This window comes from Passer domesticus, chromosome 1, assembly GCF_036417665.1.
Source record: "Passer domesticus isolate bPasDom1 chromosome 1, bPasDom1.hap1, whole genome shotgun sequence".
NCBI classification, from domain to species: Eukaryota; Metazoa; Chordata; class Aves; order Passeriformes; family Passeridae; genus Passer; species Passer domesticus.
In genome coordinates this window covers 43,602,061-43,625,891 of record NC_087474.1, presented here as the reverse complement: position 1 = coordinate 43,625,891, position 23,831 = coordinate 43,602,061, and the positions used below count along the sequence as shown (strand labels likewise).

Sequence of the window (23,831 nt, the reverse complement as noted above, 5' to 3'; positions counted from 1 at the left end):
GATCCCTGTAGGCCCCAGACACAGTTTTATCTGTGAGGTGAGGTTCTCTGAACAGCAGATGGGGAGGATAAGGATAGATTATTGATAAGACAGAAATACGGAGGGTTTTACCAGCTACATGAATAATAAAACTCCTTCAGTCTGCTGACCAAGTGCAGTTCAGGAGCAGGACATGAGCACCAGTGATGGTGGTCAGCTCTAGGAGTTCAACATTTATTCCTACTTATTGAGAAAATTATAGGGAACAGATGCACACACTCATGGAAGTTGAAATCTCAAATCTCAGGAATTTAGGGAAAGGGAAAGGAGAAATTATAAATTAAGTACAAACGAAGTACATCAGTGGACTGTGTTCAGTTGTTAATGGGGGAATCCATTCTCCTAATCTTCATTGGAGCATTAACTAACTTTAGACCACAGATCTTGCCATTCAGATAAAGAAAGGTCTGTAGATTTCAGGAAATCTGCTAAAACTTTTAAAATCTTTTCCCAATAGGTTGTAGTCAATATGGCACCTTAACCAATAGAATCCTTGTGTATGGATACACACATAAATTGTCTTTCCAGACTCATTCAGTGTCTCTTTAAAGTCACTAGATGAAGAGATAAAAATCAAATAATCTGCAATTTTCCCATCTCTGCTTACACTATGCCTGATATGATATGAGAGATGGTACTGTAATAATAACTGATGAGACAGACTATAGTCAGTGATTCCTGTAGGCAGAAAATAAACTCACACCTTTCCAACTTCCCTTGTGTGACTGTGTTGTGACATAACTTGTGTCTTACTTTGCAGTAAATAAGATATACCACTCACATATGGGTCTATTTAAATTTATTAATTTAATAATAAATTAATAAATTAATTTATTCAAGTAAAAGTTATGTGAAAGGTTGGTTTCAGCAATACAATAAAAAAGCAACAGTGAAACAGCCAAGGTTCTGGTTGAGACCAGTTCATCCATCAAAAGTTGAACTCAGGAAAGACAAAATTGTAAAGATGAATGGGAAGAAAAAAAATCCCTAAAAACATTTCCAAGAGCTCTCAGCAGCAACAAATTCTCATTTTACAGGAGTCCCACATAATTTTTGGAGAGGTCATACCATTGTTTTGGACCAAAGTTCAGTTCCTCCTTGGCATTCCACTCCAGAATCACAGGATCTCCTTTTGACTAAGAGGCTCCATCCCAAAGAAGTGAAAAATATTCTGGCCTTTTTATAGAAATTCCAACATCAGGACACTGCAATGCAGCTCTGAAGCCCGATGTAGCTCTGGTATTAATTACTCTGTTTCACAGCACCTCATTCTTTTCTTCCCAGTCTGCAATGACCCGAGATAGGATATAAAAGGTCCTCTGAGGCTCTTGGGTAGAAATCACGAGTGACTATTCCTCTGAATTTCCCCTGTTATGGCCCTGGCAGGGGACAGAGTTTCCCAAAGGTATTGCTTATCTATGGAGCCAATCCTGAGAGAGTCACCTGCATCCTCCTATAAAATTAGGCTGCTTGCTTCAAATTTTTCTTAATGTTTGGTATGATTTGCATTTTAAAGTAAACACAATCAGATTCAGACACTTTGCAGCACATATTATAGACAGCAAGGGAAGGAAAAAATACACTCAACATTGGAAATGACAGTCACATCCGTTTCTACAAGGAAATGAGAATAGACTGTGCAAGGAGAGTGATATCTGAATCTGTATCAGAGCAACTACATGTGAAACAGTGGCACCAACAAGGTGAGCCTCAGACAATCTCATTACTCTCTACGTGTGATTACTTTGGTGGTTTTTCCCCTAAATGCCTGTTCCTTCTCTTGTAGGGTCTGAATGTGCAAGTTATTCTACCCCTCTCTGCCTTTGCTGTACTGAATCTATCGTGGATGAGAGTGATAACTTCAATCACTTCCCAAAATCCGTACGTGACTACATTTACTATTTTTCTTATTATTATGTTTTATTATTTCAAAGAATCTTTAATGGTCTTCTGGGACATATATCTTATAGACTTTTCGGAAGATTAACTTTTTTGAGTTGCAGCAAATGTTTCATATGTGCAAATAGTTTCTTTTTACCTTGTGAAATATTCCAGTGCATTTTTGAGCTACTGACTGCTAAAACTTTGCTTCTCAAATTAAATTGTCTTCTTTTTTCCCAGTCAGGAAAATATAACATGTACTTACTATTTGTTAGCTTTTTATTGAATGGAATAATAAAGGGCACCAGCAAAGTACCCAGCAGCAATCCAGACAACTGTTCTTGCACTCTAACTATAGAGATAAAGTGGACATTCCCCTCCCCCCCCCCATAAATCTTCATGAAAAAAGCTATTTCATGTCTTTGGCCTGATTTCTCCCTCTACTGGTCTGAAACAGAATCTTTCCAGTGGGAAATGTCAAGACCTTTTGTATTAAAATCTGACCTCTGTGCTTGCACTACAGCAAAGAAAGCATGATGACCCCGAAGTTCATCCTCTGCAATCCCATGAATCACATGCCCCTGTAATCCATGGACAAGGACAACATCTTCAATGGTCTGGCCACATTTATGCTATTCCTTCTTAAAATACCTCCTCTCTGTAGGGATTTGAGCTTGAATTGTCATGTGATAGCATGAGAATAAATCACAAATCCATGATTTATACATTGCCTTGAACCTCATTCAAGGGATGAGAGCAAATTGCTGTTTGAAGTTTGCTTTTTGTTAAGCAAAATGGAACACATGAATGGGAAAAGATGAGACAATTGCCACTTTAAACATTGTAATGGCAAGAATAGCAAAAATTCTCTGAGCTGGTTATTCCTTACTCAAGAGAAGCCAGTCTGCATGGAAGCTCTGTTCAACTAACATTGCCATTCTGTTTCTCCTCAGTCATGCTTTTCTCTCCTTGGGCAGTCACATAGTGAGCAAGCTCAAGGAATATGTCTGGCCAAAAAATGCTTTCAAAAAGTTATTTTTTTAATCCAGCAACTTGCACTTCAGTCAGCTCAATGAGAGAATGAGTAACAGCCTGATCACAGTTCTGAAACATTCAGGTTTCCCAATTTCCTTAAGATAGCCTTAATTTAATCTACCTCATGTGCTGTGTTCCCCTTCCAAAGGATCCCATCACACTGTCCCTGGTTTATCTTTGGGCCTGAGAGGTGTCCTTTAACCTACAGTGCCAGCACACAGGTGAATGTGCTAACACTGAAGTCCATTTGCCTACTCTCTGGACTAGGCCACCATGTATTCTCATGAAATGCAGGGAGTATGTCAGCATGGATTATGCTCAGATCAACCTACCCTGGACATCCATCTTCCTTACAATTTAAACTGCAGAGGAAATATTGATTTTCAGCATGACTCATCGACAAGATTTTACCTCACTGTTTGCCACTGACGAAGGCTCGTGTTACTGGGTTCCTCCAGCCACAGGAAGAAAGTCTGATCTCCTTCAAGGCTGAGCCCTCCCGAGGCAGCTGCTGCATCCCAGCATATAGCCATGTCACAGCACCAGGATGCTCAGGTTTGTATTCCTGGAGCAGGAATCCACTGCATTTGCCCAGTCAATTGGACCAGAGGGAGAAGAGACATGGGGAAAGTTTCCAAGTCAAGGTTCATCATACAGCTGTTTGTGTGGTGAGCCTATATTAATTTCTGCACTGAAGGTTGGTTTGCTTTTACAGGTACAACCTCAGCAAACCTGCTTATTCAGGGCCTATAAAATTAATGACTTTTTTTCCCCCCCATCACAGCCTGGCAGCTTGCAGCTTTGAGTGGAGAAACAGGAGGAGATTACTAAAATTAAATGTAAAAAACTCAGCTTGTAAGCACCATTAGTCTTGATGGTAATAAGAAATGTTTGCTGAGGAGTTCATATACTTGACAGTGTGAGAAAGCATATAACTAACCTTGCTGTCAGAGGAGAAAAGAGTGTTAAGACAGAAGACAGAAGCCTTGCTCAGTGTCAAGGATGGCTAAGCAAGTGTTTAAAGCTAATCACAATTTGGAAAGGTAGCCAGGAGATGTGATGCAGGAAAAATAAAGGAGTTAATGCTAAACCCATGTGCCCAAGGGAAGGAAATAAATAGTCTGGAAGGAACCCATAAGCAATAGAATTAGGTAGTTGCAGAGCACATCTTAATGGCAATATTGCATACATTCTCATTTGTGGATCTTTCTGTTCTCCACAAAGACAAGAGCAAGCAAAGGTATGATGCCATTCTCCAGGTTAGATTTTTGTCTTGCACCATTGATACTGAGGCAGGTGTGAGACAGGTCAGCCCACACAGCAGGATATATATTCCTGCTTAACCCAGAGCCCTGCAGCCACCCAGCCTCATCTGTCCTCCCCAGCCAGCTTAGGCTGCTCCCACTCAGGGGAAGCTACCCAGAACTATCACAACCTGCTAACCCTGGTACTTGGGGTTTAGCCCTCTGCAGCCAGACTGGGGCACGCAGCCTTCCTCCAGGAGAGCAAAGGAGGCAAGCACATGCTGGGGCTGTACTAAACAGCTGGGGGATTTTATAGACCAGGCGTTGCACACCCAAATTGAAGGTTCTGTTGTTGCATTAACGATAATTAATTAATCCTGGGGGTGCAGGCACCACACCTTCCTGGCCTCAGATGGGAGAACCACACTTCCCAGCTGTTTGGTGAAATGTAACCAGGCTAGGTGGGTCGAGTTAAATTCAGAGTTTCCCTGAAAAGCATTACAAACCCCTGTGTTCTTTCTCACTCTTTAGTTTGCTGAAAGCAATGACATGTCCTTGTAAAGTATCCAGCAAGCATTCAGCTTCCCATTCCCTTGAATGCCTTTGATCTCACATTGTCCATCTCTGCACGCTAGGGTGAAATGAGTGGGCAAGAAAGCAGGAGGAGCAGGGCCTGCTTCCTCCCAGATTCCCCCAAATGAAGCAGTTTCTCAGAAGAGGAAATGGTTTGCATGGAGCAGATGTGGCTTTGTCATGAAACAGGGCAAGAGAGACGAGGATTGCAGTGGGTGCCAAATTCTTCTGTACCCACTCAAACAGGCAGGACAAGGCTTTGATTTCTGAGCTGTGACAAAGCTGGTGGCTGTGCCCATGTATTCCCCACAGTGCTTAAATAAAGCAACTGGGCACCATCTGCACAGCAATTATGAGTAAAAATACCCCCTGCCCTGGGTGCACGCATACACAGCAGATCTGATCAGAAGCCAGCTGTGAGAAGAGAAAGGAAATGCCACTGGAGATGGCTGTGCCCAGGGAAGGAATGCTCTGCGACCAGGGAGAGGCACGCTCAGGATGTCTATGGGAGTGAGGAAACACATGCTGCTAAACCAGGGGAGCAGGAATTGTGTGCATGGCTCTAAGAGGTCCAGAGAAACATCCCTGGTACAAAATAAACTGTGTCCAGAACTTCCTGCTTGGCTGTCAATTGCTCATTTCTCTCCATACAATTATAGACATTTAACCCCACCAGCTGAACACCCTCTATGACTTTTGATGGCTGGGAAGGACCCATGTCCTCTCACCCAAGTAACTTGTGGCCATCATTCAGTAGCTCACTCCCCCAAAACCCCTGTTTGCGCTGCACATCTCAGCCTGGCCACTCAGTCAGGTGCCACTCCTATTCTGCTGTGGGGTTCAATGGCATCTGCACAGGCATCAACTCTGTTATTCCTCACTGTGCACTCGGGCTGCAGAGCAGTTGCTGTCCCAAAGCCACCTTTTGTGGGCTAGACCCTTCATATCTCACTTGGCTAGACCCTACCTCATCTTTTCAGCAGTTTCAGTGTGCTTCTGTTTCTCCTCTCTTGACTTTCTCTAGGAAATCTTGATTTTGGAAATTTCCCTAGTAAAATGCTGATCAGAATTTCAAAGTAAAAAAAAAATCCAAAAAACAAACAAACCAACAAGAAAACCTAAACCGAAGCAAAACAAAAACAAATAAACAACAACAACAAAAAAAACTCCAAGAAAACAAAAAAAAAAAAAACCAAGACAAATTGGGGGAGGAGGAAATAAAACCAATCTTATTTCTAAGCATGGCTTAAAGCTGCTTGCCATCATGGCCTGACTGTGCTCATGTCATGTCAGCTGTCTGCTTACTTCTTGAATTCCCTCTACAAGTTACTCTAGTCAGAGGAAAATAAAAGTGACAAGCAGAGCTGACGTGTATGTGCTCTGAAAAGGACAGGGGCAAAGTCCTCTGTGAGATTTTAAAAATAGATGTGCTGCAAAGGGTACAAAAAGATGGACTAAGAGTTTCTTTCTCCCACATGCAGCTTCTGGAGACATTGAATGCTGGTAGGGTCACCACATGATTTACTGTAAGTGTTTAAGTAGGGTAGCAAGACACACTGCTAAGTGACTGTCAAAATACAAGTATTTCATGGTTTGGAATCATTATCTAAACAACTAATCCAAGATTGAAAAAAAAAATCATATACCTTTTGCCTTTATCACTTGCACAGTTTTTCTGACATATTTACAGTAGAATAATTACATCAGTTACTGCAAATTGTTTTGATGTACATATGGCAGATAAAAACTGGAAACACAGCAAGTATTTGTTAGTGTTTGGCTGGGCTTTTCCACTTTCAAGCCATCCCTCTAAGCTTCCTGTAAATACACACAAGTCTTGTGGTTTTTGTTTTCCTTCACAAAATAGTAGGAATTGTGCACAATATCACAAACACTTTAACCAATCAAGCACACAATTAAAAACTGATTTATATATTTTGTCTGAAATTTTCCTCAGCAGCAGCTTTAGTGGAGGCTATTGCACAGTCTTGGCTTGTCTAGAAAGATCAGATTTGCCAAGACAGTTGCAATTAATTGAAAGTTCTTCCTATTGCCTCTAAAGGTGGCTGAAAAGAAATCATATACCAGCTCTGCCTACCAAGAAGAAGGCATTGGCAATTCTAAGGAGATGATATCCACTTTATTTAAATAAGTTTTTATCATGGTTAGTAGAAGGCTGTAAGAAGCAAATTAAATTTCTTATCAGCATTAAGACAGAGACAACTGTTATGATAGGAATTCAATAGCATTATATTTAAATACTTATTTTGCAGGGAAAATGTATCAGTGAAAAATGAAAAATCCTCCAGTTATCAAATACTCAACTAATGCATACTAAAAATGTGAAATACACCCAGGAATTTCACTTTAAAAATACACACTGGACTCAGTAATTCATCACAGTCACTGGTAGAGTATACTGTAAAGGCAATTATTGTTTTCAACACCTTAATCCTAGGCTACAAAATAAGAGCTGGTTTACTGAGATACTCCAGCCAGCACATGCACTGGGGAGACCAGCAGCAGTATTCCTCCAGGGACTTTGGTAGTCCTGCAGCAATTTGCTGATGTTCCCTTACTTACACACCACAGCCAGCCCCAGATCTGAGGGGGTTTTAACAGATTCAGATGTTTATATTACTTTTGTGAAGTATCACACATAGCAGACCTGGTTCCTACCCATGGGTAAGTCCAGAGTACCAGTGGAGTTGACCTGTCTTAAGTGTGAAGAGACGTTTTCTACTTTTGCATATCACATAGTCCCAGAAGAAACAAAGGAAGTTCCCTCACCTCTTCATTTCTAGAGAGGAATCTCATCTTGGGGTGCTGGAGAACAACAGATAACATCCAGAAGATTAAATTAATTATTCCCATTATTAGTGAGAGGAAAATTGCTATTTCTATAAATATTTGCAGGCATGCATAAATATACTCAACACGTGTTTGCACTAACTGTAGGAGAAAGCCTCCCCCACCCCCAACTACAAGAAATTAAATTAAGCCAAAAGCTCCAAATTCTGTTGTAATAGGGCAGGGATTCCTTGAAACACTGGAAACTTGAAACAACAACTGGGAACAAAGCTCAGAGTCATTTACTATCCAGAAAAAAATAGTGGCATTACACATTACAAAACAGTTCTTTAATGAATGTGGAAGAGGAAAAAACAACCTAATATCTGGCAGAAGCCAGTGTTATTTATCTATTTACATGAGCACTAAGAACAGAAACCCTTTCTAGCAACATCTTCTGGCTTAAATGCCTTCAACGTCACGTTTTTTTTCCTAGCTATATTTGGCTCTTTATTTCTTGATAAACTTCTTACAGGCATTTTAATACCCAAATATTACTCATCATACTTACCCTAAAATTTTGACAACAAATTCCCATTTTAATCTATTATGCAGTTTATTTTTGCTGCAGGAATACACTTCCCTTTTATCTCTCTCCCAAGTAACACCTTTATAAATTTTCTGTTCTTTCCTTCCCTCCTTCGGAGGAGCTTAACGACCCACAGGTTATATTTTTCTTCCAAGAGCATCAGTCTGCTGCTTGCTCAGTTGTGACAGATTCAATCTAAGCAGAGATCTTTCTCTTAGCAGGAGATTTTTAGGCCCACAGTACAGGGTAGAGTATCTCTCTGATCACACTGCTGACTGCACTATTCCCCTCTGTTTCTCTTAAGGGAGGATGTCCTTTGTGAGTAGGCATTGACTGGGTGTGTTTGCATGGGTTTTTCCCCCCAACTAACATCAGCTTCTAGTTCCTCCACCAGAAATCCCTTTGGTGCCAAAGCAAGATCTGCTTCTCACCTACTCTATCCATACCAGTAAGGAACCAAGTATTTTCCAGCACTTAAATTTTTTAGCCAAAAGGTCCTGAGAAGTGATCCCCTCACAGGCAAACAGCCTCTCTGAGAACTCCACCTCTGCATTTACCCTGGAGCAATGTTTGTAATAACGCACTGGCAAATTTCCTCATACAGATGTTATGCATGAGATGAGGCTCAGCATGTTCTTGGTAATGCAACCTGTCAGTCTTAAATCATCTAGATTAAATAGATATGTCTGCACTCTCTGAAACATGCACGCAAAAAAAGCTAGGAAAAAAAGCAAAGAACAGTCTTGTGCCAATGCTTGAGGGGGCAAGGAGCATCTTTACCACCCAGGATTGCTCTGAGCACACAGAAAGCCAGAGGAAGCTCATTTCAAAACCAAGGTGTTGCTGCGGCCCTAAGTGACAATCCTGTGTGACCTAGGCTGCCCATGAGAGTCATAGCAGAGGGAATGCAGGAGGGAATAGCAGAGTCAGGGCTGGAGGGAATGCAGGCAGAGCTCTTTGTCTGCCCAGTACGAGATGCTGCCCCAAACATCCACCCTCCATGCCCCAGGCTGTTTAAGGATCTGGGGTGCCTAGAGAAATGAGGATGTTTGGCCCCATACCCAGAGGTTTTGATTTAGGCTGAGATTTGCTGGATCACACAGCATCCTCGAACGTGCCACACTGTTCTGTGCGTGCATAAAACTCGTCCTTGACATTGTCTCAGATTTGCACTGGCTCTACCTGGAGCAGCCACCCTGTCCCCTCTGGAAGAGGAAGTGAGCTGCCATGGTCAGAACTGGCCTTTGGGGGACCAAGGCTTGTATTTTGTATAATTTCAAACTTTATCTGTGAAAAACCTGAAATTATATTCCTGTTGGGCAAAATGCTCGAAATTGCATTTTCTACCTAGAAGCTTTAATGAAGGAATAATGAAATCACTGGTCACAGGCAATCCCCTGAAATCTCACATTGGTATAAACTTAGACATAGTGGATGAGGATATTAAAACACACATGGGGAGACAGAAAAAGAAAAGCCCTACAGTCTGAGAAAGAGCAGCACAGAAAAGACTGACCCACTCATGTAATTTTTCTAGTTCATTCTAGAAATTCCTAGAATTTAAAAAGATGTGAGAAATCTATATTAAAAGATGAGATAAAAAGCCAAAACCTTTTCTGAAGCTGACTTTAGTCAGATGGGCAAATTAGAAGTTTTGAAATATTCAGTCTTTAAAGACAGATATTTCCACTAATTTTTGTATCATGAACTTAATTATGCCTCCCCACAGATTTGATGCAGTTCCTCAGTAATGACTGCTTACAAAATTCTGAAAAAAATCCTTGGACAAAGTCTTTAATGTAAAAACTGCCCCCAGATAATTGCTCTAATAGTCATCAGAAACAGGCAATTATTTTTTAGAAAATTAAATTTCAACACATGGATTTATATAAAATACCACCATTTTTTTCAAACCTGAATTTCCACACTGCATGAAAAAATATGTTCCTGGGACAGGCTAATAAATATGTGTCAGCTTAGACACAATTTTTATGTGACCAGAACTAAACACTATGCATATACTTATCTCTATTTAGAACTTGTATTTTACCTATGTAGGACTTTTTTAGATTTTCCTGACCCTACTGATATCTGAATACCTTTAGTAATATAACACTTTAAGAAAATAATATTCTCAGTTACTTTTAGTAGCAGCGCAGAGTGGGTGACTGACCCTATAAACTTCGGATTGTTTTTCACCTAACATAAGAAGTGGAAAGTTGTGAGGCTTCCCTGATCCTGGAAGGGCTTTTTCCTCTTCAGATACTTCCCTAATGATCCATGAACAGAAATCAGCTGGGGCTCACAGCAATACTGCTGAAGAGCAGATCTTTTTCTTTTGACTTGGCAAGACTGGTTTAAACACCAGATGGATCCAAAATAATAATTGGAAGAAAAGCAGTATCTTCTTCCACTGGTCCCCCACAATCTTTTTCCTGTCTCACACACACCTACACTCTTACAGTCACATGTTGAATGCTGCTCTTGGTAGGATCCTGGAGGACCAAGTGCTTTCCATTAAACGTGTCCAGAGATTTGCTTTGTTGTGATGCTGCTTTCACAGCTGTGTTTAAGACAGATTGGTTTTGTTTAGCTGCGTTACCTGGAGCCACTGAGCTCTCCAGTGAGTTTTCGAGGTGTTACTGGAACAACACATGAAATGGACTGCAAACCAGTGGTGTAAACCTTTATGGCACTGGAAAAGTAGGCGGGTTCTACCATGCCCAGACTCACTGTCCCTACATCCATTTTCCAGTTCCTCTGGCAAAGTCACACTCGCTTGAGCCTGGAGGGGCAAAGCTACTCTAATTGTGTCTGTCTTAAATAGCAAATCCTCTTCCAACCTGTCCATTTTTATAAATGTCACATCTTCTGTATGGATGACCTTTTCCTTTCCTGAGTTTTCCATCTGACTTGTCATGGGGAGAAATGAAGTCCGGGGTTTGGTGGATGGCAACACAGTGGCTCTGTTGGATGGCATACCCTGTGGAAATGCAGTGCAGCCCCTCTTTTCAGGCTCCTGGTTACAGGGCTGGACTGCAAGTATGTCTGGCATAACAATATGAACGGATGGCACAATCAAAGGCTGAGAGGAGCCCGTGCAAACTGGCACATTACATTTTTAAGTATCTTTTACAAAAGGTCACAAATCAGCTTATTGCAGGACCAGCTTGCTGACTAACAGAAATTTATCAAACTAGTGATTAAACACACACAAACAAAACAAGCCAGGTGATTTTTTTTCCTTAATGGAAAATCTCTCCAAGCTCAAGTGTCACTTGAGTGTTTCCCACAAACATTTGTGGATCTGGCAGAGCTGAAGAAAGCATGTGGGTAACCATATAGAGAGCTCTCTGCAGATACATCTCCTGAGATCCCTCCAGCAGGTCTATGACCAAGAGAGAGCATCCTTGCATGGCACCAGTGTAAAGAGAGCACATCCAGTGTCAGAAAGGACCTACAGCGAACACACCTACAGTGCAGACACCCAAAACTCCCAGCTGGACAGACCCTACAGGGCAGCAGATCAGCATGTGGGCACATGGCTGCTGTACACTTCATGGAGTAACCACGTTGCTACCTGGCTGGTCTTTGTGATGGCTGCCCCTCCATGGCTTCAAAGGAGGTAATAACAGGAAAACAGCAGCATTGTTGCCCTTTCAGTCCATTTTCAGACCATTTTCCCTACAGTTAGAGAGCAGGAACAGAGCAGACATTTTTATTCCTTGAGCCCAGAGATAATAAAAATAGAGATTAGTCAATTCAGTACTCTTAGGGCTTTGTGTTTTTTTAATTCAATACAAATGACTCTTAAGTTCCAATTTTAACACAAAGTACTCTCAATTTCCAATTAATCCCCAACACAGCAACAGTCAGCTGCCAGCATTGCATGAAATATGCATTTTCTTAAGATGTGCTAACAGTTAAAAAATCATCACTGCTTAGGATGGACAATACCTTTCTGGTTTTTGCCTCAAGGATCATGATAAACCAATTTTCTAATGATTCCCCACAGAAATGTCAAATACTGAAGCTAATCCTTAGTCAGCTTGCCTGTTTCTGTAGCTTTTGTGTAGCAACTTAAGACACAGAAGCTATGTTTTTAATTGTGCCTGTGTAACAGAATTGTGATACTGGGATCTCCAGCCATCCTTTCTGTGCTTTTAGGAATCCACCACTAACCACAGAAAGGTGGTTCTTGTTTCTCCATCTTCCTATTGTCAAAGATATTTCCTATTTGCAAAGATATCACCTAATTTTGTTTTCTATACCATGAAGTACCAAAAGAATAACAGCTTGCTTAACTTTTATGGTGGCCCACAATATAAGTGACAGATGAAAGAGTAACAAATATATCCAAAGGCTTTTTTGTCTGAAAAGTGAGTTTTGTAAGCTTACCAGATTCTGAGGTCTATTTTCCCTAAGGTGTTGATGGGAGTTAAATGTTGATTTCCAGCACCCCTGGATGCATGCACAAAGCCTTGGGCAGCTCACGAGCAATTCTGCAAATCAGGTATTTTACTTCCTCTGCTTTGATAGCAAGTGCTTGAAAGGAAACAGCTGCTTTCTGGGAAGACAGTGTGTTTTGCTGGACACAGAGCAACACCTTTTTTCCTAGCTCCATTTCAGGGAAACACTCGCAGTTGCATCCAAACTTTAGAGTTGAGTTTGACCCAGGTGCAATTTCCTATTGGTTTTGTTTTGCCTTCTAACATGGTCATCCCCCATCACGCAAGGTACCCTTGGTATTTGGGTACCTTGTTGTCTCCTCTCACTTCTCCTTTCCTTGGAGCTGCTCAGCTCTGCAACCAGCCACAAAGCAGCCAGAACAAGGCTGCTCTTAGAGGCTAAAGGAGGTAGAGGTATCCACCTTTTTCTTATATTAAAAGGCTGTAACAACAACAACAACAAAAAATCCAAAAAAACCAACCACCCCCCCCCAAAAAAAAACAAACAAACCAAAAACAAAACCCCAAAAATAGACTTTTCTAAAATAGCCAGTGGTCTAAACAATCACTTTGAGCTAAAGGATTTAATTTCCCTGTTTGACAGGAACAGTGAGAGATAGGACTGATTCGTTTCTTTGCATGTGCTGCATCTAAGAAAGATGAGGGCTGCTTTGGGCAGCCTTTGGAACCAGAGCAGGGTCTGAGCCAGCACGGAGAAGCCACAGACAGCCTGGATGCTCCCACAGCCCTGGGACCTGCCTGGCAGGTTGCTGGAGCTGCCTCCATTGGGGGATTGCAGGAGGCTCAGCTGTCACACAGCCTATGAAAAAACAGAGGGTATCCAAGAAACCTCCAAGACCAGCCCTCTTACCCGTGACATTACAGTGTTCCTGTAATGTCACAACTACTTCTTGCTGGAACATTTGCTAACACTCTCCTCTAGGCTACACTAGGCATAAACAAGCACAGGAAGAACCTCTTGGTTTTGCGTGAGGATGAGGCCAGTCAGACATAGAAATAGCAACACAGGTTTCTCTAAAGAGTTTTAAGATCACACCATATTTAGGCTTCCAAAAAATCTAAATTGTATTGTTATAGTTTGAAAATAGCCCCACACAAATCACAGAATTGTAGATTGGTTTGGGTTGGAAGGGGCCTCAATGATCATCCAGTTCCAACCCCTCTGCCATGGGCAGGGACATTTTCCACTAGACCAGATTGCCCAAAACCCCATCCCACTTGACCTAGAACACATCCAAGGATAGGGCATCCACAGCTTCTCTGGGCAGCCTGTTCCTGTGCCTCACCACCCTCACAGTAAATTGATACCTTTCCAAAAGAAGCTGTGAAAGGTAAACCACAATTTACACTGGGAAGCTGCTGTGGGTGTGCCACCATACCCCTTATACCCCAACCACTGACCTGTCAGTCCTCTGACCACAGCCTGAGCCAACTTGCCTTGAAGTCTGGCAGACTATTTCAGCCTAATGTTTAGCACAGGCAAGTATGGCAGTCAGGATGTTACACCTGTACCTTTAAAATATGTGTTTGGGATTGTTTTGTTTTGTTTTGTTTTGTTGTTTTGTTTTTTTTTTTTAAATTTAAATTTAAATGTGTTAAAATTAAACCACTCTGGCTAAAATTGTGGAGGCAGCTCCTTTGCAAAAAAAAAAGTAGGAAGCTTTCAGCTGAATTTGATGTTCCATTCCCCTGAGTGATGGTAGGAGGAAATATTTTGGTTTGTCTGTTACACTAAAACTTCTAGTGTTCCTTGCATTAGGGTAATGAAATGTTGAGACAGGAAGTATCCTCCATTGTGAATGATTTGTGCTGTCATTCTCCAATGAAAATGGATAGATAACTGATTTTGGTTACTTATTCTTTCTGGATATCATACCTTGCACACATTTCTATTAAAAAGGGGCTCTATCAGAGAAAATGGGGGCCTCGCAGACACATCCAGAGGCAAAGCAGTGAAAAACATGTCCTTGCAGACTGTGCTTTAGCAGGCCTGATGGGTGTCTTTTGTGATGCCCCCAGATTGTGCAATCTCATTTCATAATAAGTTACTATTTTGTGCAGTTTATTAACAAATCTGAGCAGAAGAGGATATCCAGTATTACATTTCAGGCTCTGTGCATACATTACTTTCCTGACACTACAGAGCTGTTCTCATTTTTCAATGCAAATGCTCTATGCTGCTGATCAGCGATACATTCTCTTACCTTGTTTTTCTAAGAAAACGAGGTATGGAATGGTCTTATCTTTTTGATAAGTTGATTACTTTTAATGATTATTTTACATGATTACTTTTAATCCAAAGGACAATTTCAACTACTTGTCAGGGAGGACTACATGCCTCCAAGCCTGTGAAAACATGTGGAAGGATGGAGAGCAGAGGGGCAGCAGAAGGATGGAGAGGAGCTGTCCTACAGGCAGCCAGCACAGGCCACTGCTCCGTCCACACTTGTAATTCTGCTGAGACATGCAGGGAAAAATACAGGAGTCAAAAATCCAAATCTGCTGGAAAGCAGGCTTCCTTGGATCTGTTACCAACTGAACAGCTTAAATTGCTGTGGGGTAATCATCATGCTGCTGTAAAAGGAATTAATCAAAAGGGCATGCAAAGCTTTCTGAAGACTTTGGTTCTTACAGCTGTAGAAATCTAAGTGAATCACTGCCATTTTCCAAAAGGTATGTATTTTGACATGTATTGTCTCATCCCTGGGCTTCAGCAAAAGCTAGCTACTCTTTAGTGAGCAGCCACATATTTTATATTTATTTTAAAAAATTTTCTCTGGAGGTAGATATAATCTCAGGAGAAATATACATAGATCTTAGAGGACTGTAAACTGTCCATCAAAAATACAGCCTTTGCAAGACTTGCTAGCTAAAGGAGGAATAAAAAAGCCATAATAAGCTGATTTCAAAGTATTTGAAGTATTTGCTTTTTCCCCCTCTTGCATACCAGTAGTAAAAATAAAAAAAAAATTCTTAAATCCTTTCTCAGAGATGTGAAAGTTGGAAAATATTAACAAGAATTGAGAAGAGGTAGAGTAAGAGGCAGTAAAAATAATTCTCATTTACTCAAGAATTAATAAAAAAACAAAGCAGAAAAGATGATGTTAAGAGAACTAGAATGAAAAAGCCCTGCTTATAAGCACTCACCAAAGACAGAACTTCTCAGTGTTATCCCGGCAGGCACACTGCTGGTGCTGTTCCAAACCCATTTGTCTCTAGGGCTGGGTGTGTACAGAAAATGTTGAGTCAGGACCCACGTTTCACCTGCTGAAAAGGGAGACCTAAGACTGGAGGATCACTGTCTCTGGCCCTCTGCAATTACTGGCAATCCTGTGTGGCCAAAGTGGTGTTTGGTACAGCCAGTCCCACAGCGCTCCCAGGCACCAAAATCCCTCCCGCACATCTCTGAAGCACATCTTGCAGCGTGGTAACTAGTTTAAGTACAAAAAACAGCTTAAAGAGGCACAGTGCCAAGGGGAAGTCTCAGCTACATCTGCCACTCAGCTGTGTCAAAGCATGGAGGGAGCAGCCCTGTGGCACCTCTGAAACCCCAGCGGTCTGTGTCCTGTAACTCACCTTTCCCTCCAAGGCTGGTGACAAAGGACTTTCCCTGTTTGCAAATTCATATCACAGGTCTGGCTTAGGTGCAAATTGACATCCCAGCATAGATAAAATGCAAATATGTTTTCATTTTTCATTTGCAAATGTCCTTGCAGCTCCTAAACCAAAAAAAATTCTCAATAAAATTCACTTCTGGTAATGTGCTCAAGATGTTCCCTCCCTCGCTATACTGGTAATTTTGCACAGCAGAAGTTCCCTACACCAGAGAAACATTCAAATTATTGAAGAACTAATTCCAAAAGATTGATTCAGGGCTAAGATATGGACAATGTTGCAGATTATGCCATATCAGGTGCAGATTATTAATCTGTGCTACCCCAAATTGCAGCATTACGGTTGAGAGAGCTGATTAATATTTAAATTCTTATTTGGATTAAATTGATGCAAATAAAATCTCTTGCTCAAGTACTGGACTATTATTTTTTGTGTCATTTCTGGAGACTACCAAGGGAAGTTTCTTTTGGTAGGCATGGACCACCAGAAAACATTTGAAAGTATTGAATTGATAAAGCCTCTCAAACAGTCCTTGTATGTGTTTTTCTGAGTATTTTTTTCCCACAGTATTGTCCCTTCTGTTTCTACGGTGAATCTGCCTCTTTTCAAAGTTAAGATATCACATCTCCATCTCTGTTGAAAACATGTATTCCTGGTTTTCCCCTTCCATACCTGAAATAGAAATAGGTTTAGGGAAATGTAAACAAGAGTCAGAAGAAATAACAGTAAATTGGCATGTGTTTCATCCCATATATATAAAGAACATATTTGCCATATAAGACTGACAAAGAAGATGAAGTGCAATTACATTGCAGCTTTGCTCACTGGCTCAGGCAGTACAGCAAGCACTGCCTGCTCAGGTCACAGCATCATCGAATCCTGGGAGGTAGGAAGGGACCACCAGAGGACATCCAGTCCAGACTCCTGCTCAAATCATGGTCAACCATTGGATGACATCACGTGCCTCAGGGCTTTATCTGGTCAGGTCCTGACAAACTCCAAGGATGGAGGTGGCAGAACCTCTCTGGATAACCCAAATCATAGCCTTTGCTGTGATACATGTGGGGTAGCAGGGTCCTGCCCTGTAATGACAAATCCACTGCTATGACATGGCCATACTCCAAAATCCTTGCCTACAAGCAAAGACTTACAGGCTTGTGAGAGGCTTTGATGGCTTTCCCTCTGCTGCTGTGTTAGCTCTTGCACACTGAACACCAGACCCAGGGTTTCTCCCAGCCCCTGCTATGACTCAGTTTACACTGTGTATTTTCTCTGTGCCGTGGGCTAAGCTCTCTGTCACCCTGAAGCACAGCAGGATGGCAGCTGCCACTTCTCTTAACAGAAGAAGAGCTCTCCCACATGGCCACTTCCCAGATTCATTATCAAAGCCTTCCCACACGTGTAACTAGTGAGCAGATTTTCACCTCTGCACCCATTATCTTGCAGTGGAAAACTGACGTCACTCTATGACACGACATGAAATAGCTGGAGCAGAGCCTCAGTCTCAATTGCCTACGTCTACTGAGGTGGTAGCCTAAATTAGAGAAACTGCAAAATGCATTTTCAGTATTAAACCAGCTGAGTCAGAGTGGGAAAGTCAGCCTCTCACAAGTTGGAGTGGATATGCTTATCTCTTATATGCATTCCCCTCTGGGCCAAAACAGGTGTTCATTGCTAATGAAATTGCTGAGATCTAACAGAATTAAAAATATATACATACACAGATAATTGAACAGGGTAAAAAAGCACTTTTAAAAAGTGTCTTCATTCAAGAAAAAACTGTGATTTTTCAGACAGCTATTTCTACAGCCCCTGATCTGGTTTAGCTTTTCTCCTCTTCCTCTCTCCTTCATTAAGCCACATACTTCCTGACCTCCTTCATTAAACCACATTGGATACCTTGAATTAGATAATCAAAATCTTAAACATTTCCAGTCTCTCATGCACTTTGACATTCTTGGACTTCACATAAAGAACATTTGTTGAGCAATGTTTTTTGGTCCCATTCAGATTTCAGTATCCTCCAGCCAGTGTGTATTGTCTCAGGAGGCACATCTCAGGACAGCACAGCAGGCACAAATTTTTTGTCTCCCTGCAGGGAAATTTCCTCATCAGGAGAGCACACAGGCATGAGAAACAGGCCAACCACTCCTGATGACTTTCCTTGCTGCAAAACAGAGACGCTTCTATCAGAAGAGCTCTGGAGGAGCTCTGAGTGACACACTTTCTGCAGCCCAGAAGAACACCAGGGTTTTTGTGAGTGGTCCCTGAAAGTACACAAGCATGGCATCAACACTCACAAAAAAATGACATGTTTAACTGCCAATCCCAACCCTTCATAATTCTAGAGCTGATTTAATCATCTGAGCCAATGGTTTCAGGGCCAAATTAAATTACAAAGGTGGGAGAGGGGCCCAGCACTCATTCCCTAAATAGGACAAATTGTTCTGACCTGTCACAGTAAATCAGGATGAAGGCTTTAGGCTAGCAAGGTAGCCATGAAGATCAAATAGGGATGAGGGTAGAGGAGAACTAATGTGTATTTAATCCAGACATTCTACTGTGACAAGAAAATATTTTTCTTAAAGTTATTTGAGGTGTTTCCAGGGCTGAAGTGAGGGAGTAGCCATCAGATCCACATGACCTTGCCAATAGTCCTACACCATGCCACCATCACCCAGAGCAGGAGCCAAGCAATGACCACAATACTGGCTGCTGTCCCATCTCTGTTCCATCTTGGCTGGCAGGAAAGTCCCTGGAGAGGGAGGATGGCAGTGTGGTCCCAGGGCACTGCTGACACAGGAGGGCCAGAGGGACACCACCATCATGGCAGGTCCATGGTCAGTGTATGTCATCAGCAGATGCCACCTCACTAGTTGATATGGAGGAAATGAGGAAACTGAAAGGGAACATGAAAGCTAAATAAATTTGAGAAGAAAATTATGCAGGACATGCTGTTTCCCTTATTGGTGCAACATTCAGAGTACAGATCTAGGCTGTGTGTGTGCTAAGCTCAGGGTTAGGGCTGTTTCCTCTTGTCTCTCCAGGGCTGCTTTGCCCAGAAGCCACATGGGCTGGACATCCTAGATCTCCCTGTGCTGCTTGATAGCTCTTTCACAAACCACTTTTCTTCTCTAACCCCAGACAGATCATCTTAATGTTAATAAAAAGACTAATGTTTGGAAAACTCCTTCTGTTCCCAGAAACAATAACCTCATCAGCTCACTGAACAGGAGCTTAGCAATTATCCTCCAAATGAGATGAATCAAAAGCTACGGCACTAAGATCAGATTCTCAGTGTGTCATATTTATGTAAATATCTGAATAAAATAATCATCAGCACTGCTCTGAGAGGTGAGGACATGGGGGATAGCTGGAGGCAGAGTGCTGGCAAGGCATCTAGAAACCTCACAACAAGCAGCAAATATCAAAGTGCCATGAGGAGGATGCATTTGGGTTCTCCAATTGCTTCACGTTTCATTGAACATGATATTTGTGCTTTGATGTTTTTGAGTACTGGGGCAAAGTGCCACCTGGGGTAAAGGTTAAAAGAACCAGTGGCTGGAAAATACCATTGCTGAGACACAGAGCTTTTGAGATAGGTGCTGGGACTGCTCTAAGCCCAGTGGATGAGGAAAGGGACAGGAAATCAAGGCTTTCTAGAGCACTATCTACTCACAAAGTCTCTGGAACTCACTTGTTTGCTTATTGTCCTGGGTTGACTATATGATGCTTTTATCCCCAATCGTCTTGTTCTGTTTATACTGAATAATAAGTTTTACACCTTTAAGACTCTCTTCCAGACAGTGAGGAGGGGAGGGAAGAAGCGCGCAGTTTGTTTTCAGACTGCTCTCACTCCTCCACATTCCTGCTCCTGGACTGTGTTGTCTGCGGATGGACAGACAGCCGGACAGAGCTCCTTTTTTCCCTTTTTCTTGCTTTTAGTTAGTTTTAGCTAGCTGAGGCAAAGAAGTTCTCTGCATTGTGATTTTTTTTTCCTTTTTTCTTGGACCTGTTCAAGCCTGCTCTGGACTGAACACCCAGAAGAGCACCGGCAGCTCCACCTGTGGCCCCCCTGGCCGGGCCTGGGCCACGGCGTTTCCAGCACCAGAGAGACTGATCAGAGACTGAGTGAGCCGAGCTGCAACCTGGGGAGGGGACTGTTCTGAGTTTGCTTTCTTTGGAGCAGTGAGAAGTTTTATTGTTAATATTGTTTGGTTTCTATTGTTTAATAAACAGGTTTCTTTCCACTTTTCTCCAAGGAGATATTTTCTCCCGAACCGGTTGGAGGGGGGAGGGGCAATTGAATCTGCTTTTGTAGAGAAGCCCCTTTGGGGGTTATCTCCCAAACTTGCCCTAAACCAGGACACTTATCCTCACTATTCTTGCATGAGGCTTCTGAGATACAATTTTTTAGGGTTTATTTAGTATTTCCCCACTTTGATGCAGTTACCTTCAGGGGCTACCTACCTACTAGGGCTTCAACACATAGCAAATATATGGGGGCACTGAATGGCTGTGATTCAAAGGCTTCAGGGCCATCTTTACACAGGAGGTGTTATCACAGCTTCCCTCCCACCTTAGCAAAAAGTTTGAGCAGAAATCTTGTTTTTGGTCATTATTGGAAAGCAATAGAACATGTTTTTCTGTGCAAGCAGAGTTAATCAATACCAGTTTTCTGGAGTTATGGTTACATGAGCAGAATATAGCTCTGAAAGTCAGACCTCACCACAGGGATGTTGCTTAAGAAGTCAGTTTAGCCAGATCTTGCTGCCTGTGAGTGCTGCTAAAGCTGCTATTTCTGAGCTCTGCTACAGAATTTACTACAGTGACCTGTGTGAAAACATGCGGTAATGCAATTTGGTTCTGGAAACTCTGTGGCCAATTGGTACATTTTCAAAATTAAGTTACCATCATTTAGCACCTAGTTATTTATGGCCCTGAGGAAAAGTTTTTATTAGTATAAATGTATTCAGATTTTAAAGGCAAAAGAACAAATGAGCCAACTAATAGTTCATAAAATTATCCTCCCAGCTTGCCTTAAATAATACTGCAAAATGATTATAATGGAAAAAGCATTAGAGGACCTTGATCAAACATGATCCTTCAGGGCTAAGGAACCTCATTTTCCTGCATACAGATACAGTTCACTCAGTCTGTCCAGATTTCATAACACATGAAGACATCAGTATTTTCAGCAGAATTAAGCAGTGCAGTTAAATAGCTACTCTACTGCTGCACCATGGAAAAATACAGTAGAATCCTTTCATAGGGATAGCTAACCCATTCCTAATCAAGGATCAGCCAGTCTTACAGTACACCTGCTATGAATTAATACTTCCCTCTGCAGCAGACCAGGCTAGTCCAGGGACACTGTCCCACACCTGGACCAGGCTTAAAAACACGTGGCTCCTTTACAAGTGGTTTCTCTCTTTGCAGGAATGTGGATTCATGAAGACCAAATCACTTCACTTGTTAACCATTTTTCAGTGAACAGCCACAACAAAAGTGTCTAACAAAACAAGAGTAACCAAATTCAATCGTGGGCAGTCTGAAGAAGTAGGTTTGCTCACTTCTGAGGTGCCAATATTAAACAAGTTGCTCTCCAGCCACAGTCAGCTGGTGCCACCCGTGGGCTTTGGAGGAATGCCAGTGCAGTCTGTGCCAGTGCTTGGAGCTGAGACACACAGTACCATGCAGAAGATGTAACAAAGCAGAGACAGCGAAGGAGCAGATGCTCCAGAAGGCTCTACCTGCTGTGACTAAGATTGGTCTTTCAAAGAACACACATGGGGTGTGCAAAAGAGGCAATGACAGTCCCATGTGGATGTGTCACTCTCTGTGAGGATGTGAAACAGAGCAAGTCAACACTAAGGACTTGCTGGTGGTGTTTGACCAAGCCCAGTGACCAGACCTTTGTGCAGCTGTTTGTTTGTGGGCAGAGGAAGCAGGAGCAGGTTTGGTCTGCTGCATGTGGTGTAGGTTGAATGCAGGCAATCCAAGACATACACAAGACTCAGATAAATAAATTTGCCATTTATGATTTACAACCCTCCCCACGGCACAAAGCCTGGAGGGACAGTTTTATGAAGTCTGACTGGTCAATGAATTTACTTCCATTTAAATAGCCCAAGCTGCTCAATAACAATAATAAAAAAAAGATGATGCTGCAAAGCCAATGCTCAGTACTTCTAGAAACATTATCTACTGCTCCTACCACTGCTGGGTGCTGACACAATGAGAGTTTTACCCACTTGTGTCTTATGTGCTGAGTTTATTACATCTTCACAGTTCATGGAGTAGTTAAATTACTTTCTCAGGATCACATAACTCATCTTTGTCAGCACTGAGATGAGAAGCCAGGTGCTCTCTTTGCCACTGCAGTCTTCAGGCCCTAATAGCTAGATTTTGTGTTTCCCTCTTTACTTGCTTCTGCTGGATGAATAGTACAAGCAATTCATCCTGCATTATATGCAGGAAAGAAAGCAGAAATTTGAATAGTTGCCATCTGCTGGAGATGCTTTGATTTATTGCTTCCCAGCCTCAGCTGGATCAAACACGCTCTAGAGAGAAACGTTTCCTTACGTTGTTGTACTGTGTGTGTCTCTGCTCAACGCTAAACTAAGTCACAAGGATATGGGCAGAGAACATTCCCTTTCTTCACTAGAATAATTTATACCTTTAATTCAGTGGTTATAATCAGCCACCCAAAATGTATTGTTGTCTTCACTGGCATCAGTTCTTCTCTCAACTAGCATCAAATCTGAAATTGAATAAAACAGTTACGCTTTGTAGTTCCCTGTCTGACTTATTGTGTTTTCTCAGAGAAGAGCTCTTTATCCTTCAGAAGCATACCCCCATCTTTCTTCAAAGTGTCACACAGACAACAATAATGTTGTGGCACTTCACCTCATCTGTCTACATTTTTAGAAATAAGTTTTGCACTTTATGTATCTTCATTTCCTCTCCAAGTCCAAAGCCATACAACTCTTCAGTTAATTACTGCTACTGTTTCCTTCAGATTCTATAATTACTTTCCTTGTCTATCTAGCTGCCCTTTCATTTGTAGTTTCTATGTTGATTAAACAAAAAGTACTATGGCACTACCAATTTTACTTCAAAGAGGGACTTTCACTTTAGGGCAAATTAAAAAAAACCCTAGCATCAATATCTGTGCATAAAGTAATTTATTTTTCCATTAATTTTCTATATTCTCTAATCTTCTTCGGTATTACTGGAGATCTTTGGGTTTTGAATTGATTCTGTTTCTTTGTAACCATATTTGTCTTTGGCCCAGGTCCTGAGTACTGGTAATAGCTGATAGAGGTAATTGATGGACCGAAAGGAGAGTTTCTGACAGAGTCCTGCCCAGAGGGTTAGAGGTTTAGTGTATGTCCTACCAAACAGGGAAAACAATGGTAGATCAGGAAATAATCAGAAATTATGCAGTTTGTGTGTGGCTGAGGTTGTAAGACCCACAGGCTTTGGGAGAGAATAAGACTATCCTGTTTCCCTCTGCCTGGGTCATTGCCTAAGACACAGGCAACCCAAAATAACCATCCCAAATCAAAGTGCCACACTTAGTAGTAATCCCAC

The 23,831-nt window shown here is 41.8% G+C and overlaps 1 long non-coding RNA gene across 1 annotated transcript in view; it reads right to left on the bottom strand.

The window, feature by feature from the left end:
* The window catches only part of LOC135298866 (uncharacterized), a 107,634-nt gene that overhangs the window by 7,417 nt on the left and 76,386 nt on the right, over positions 1-23,831 (bottom strand). The gene's annotated exons all lie outside the window — the stretch shown is intronic.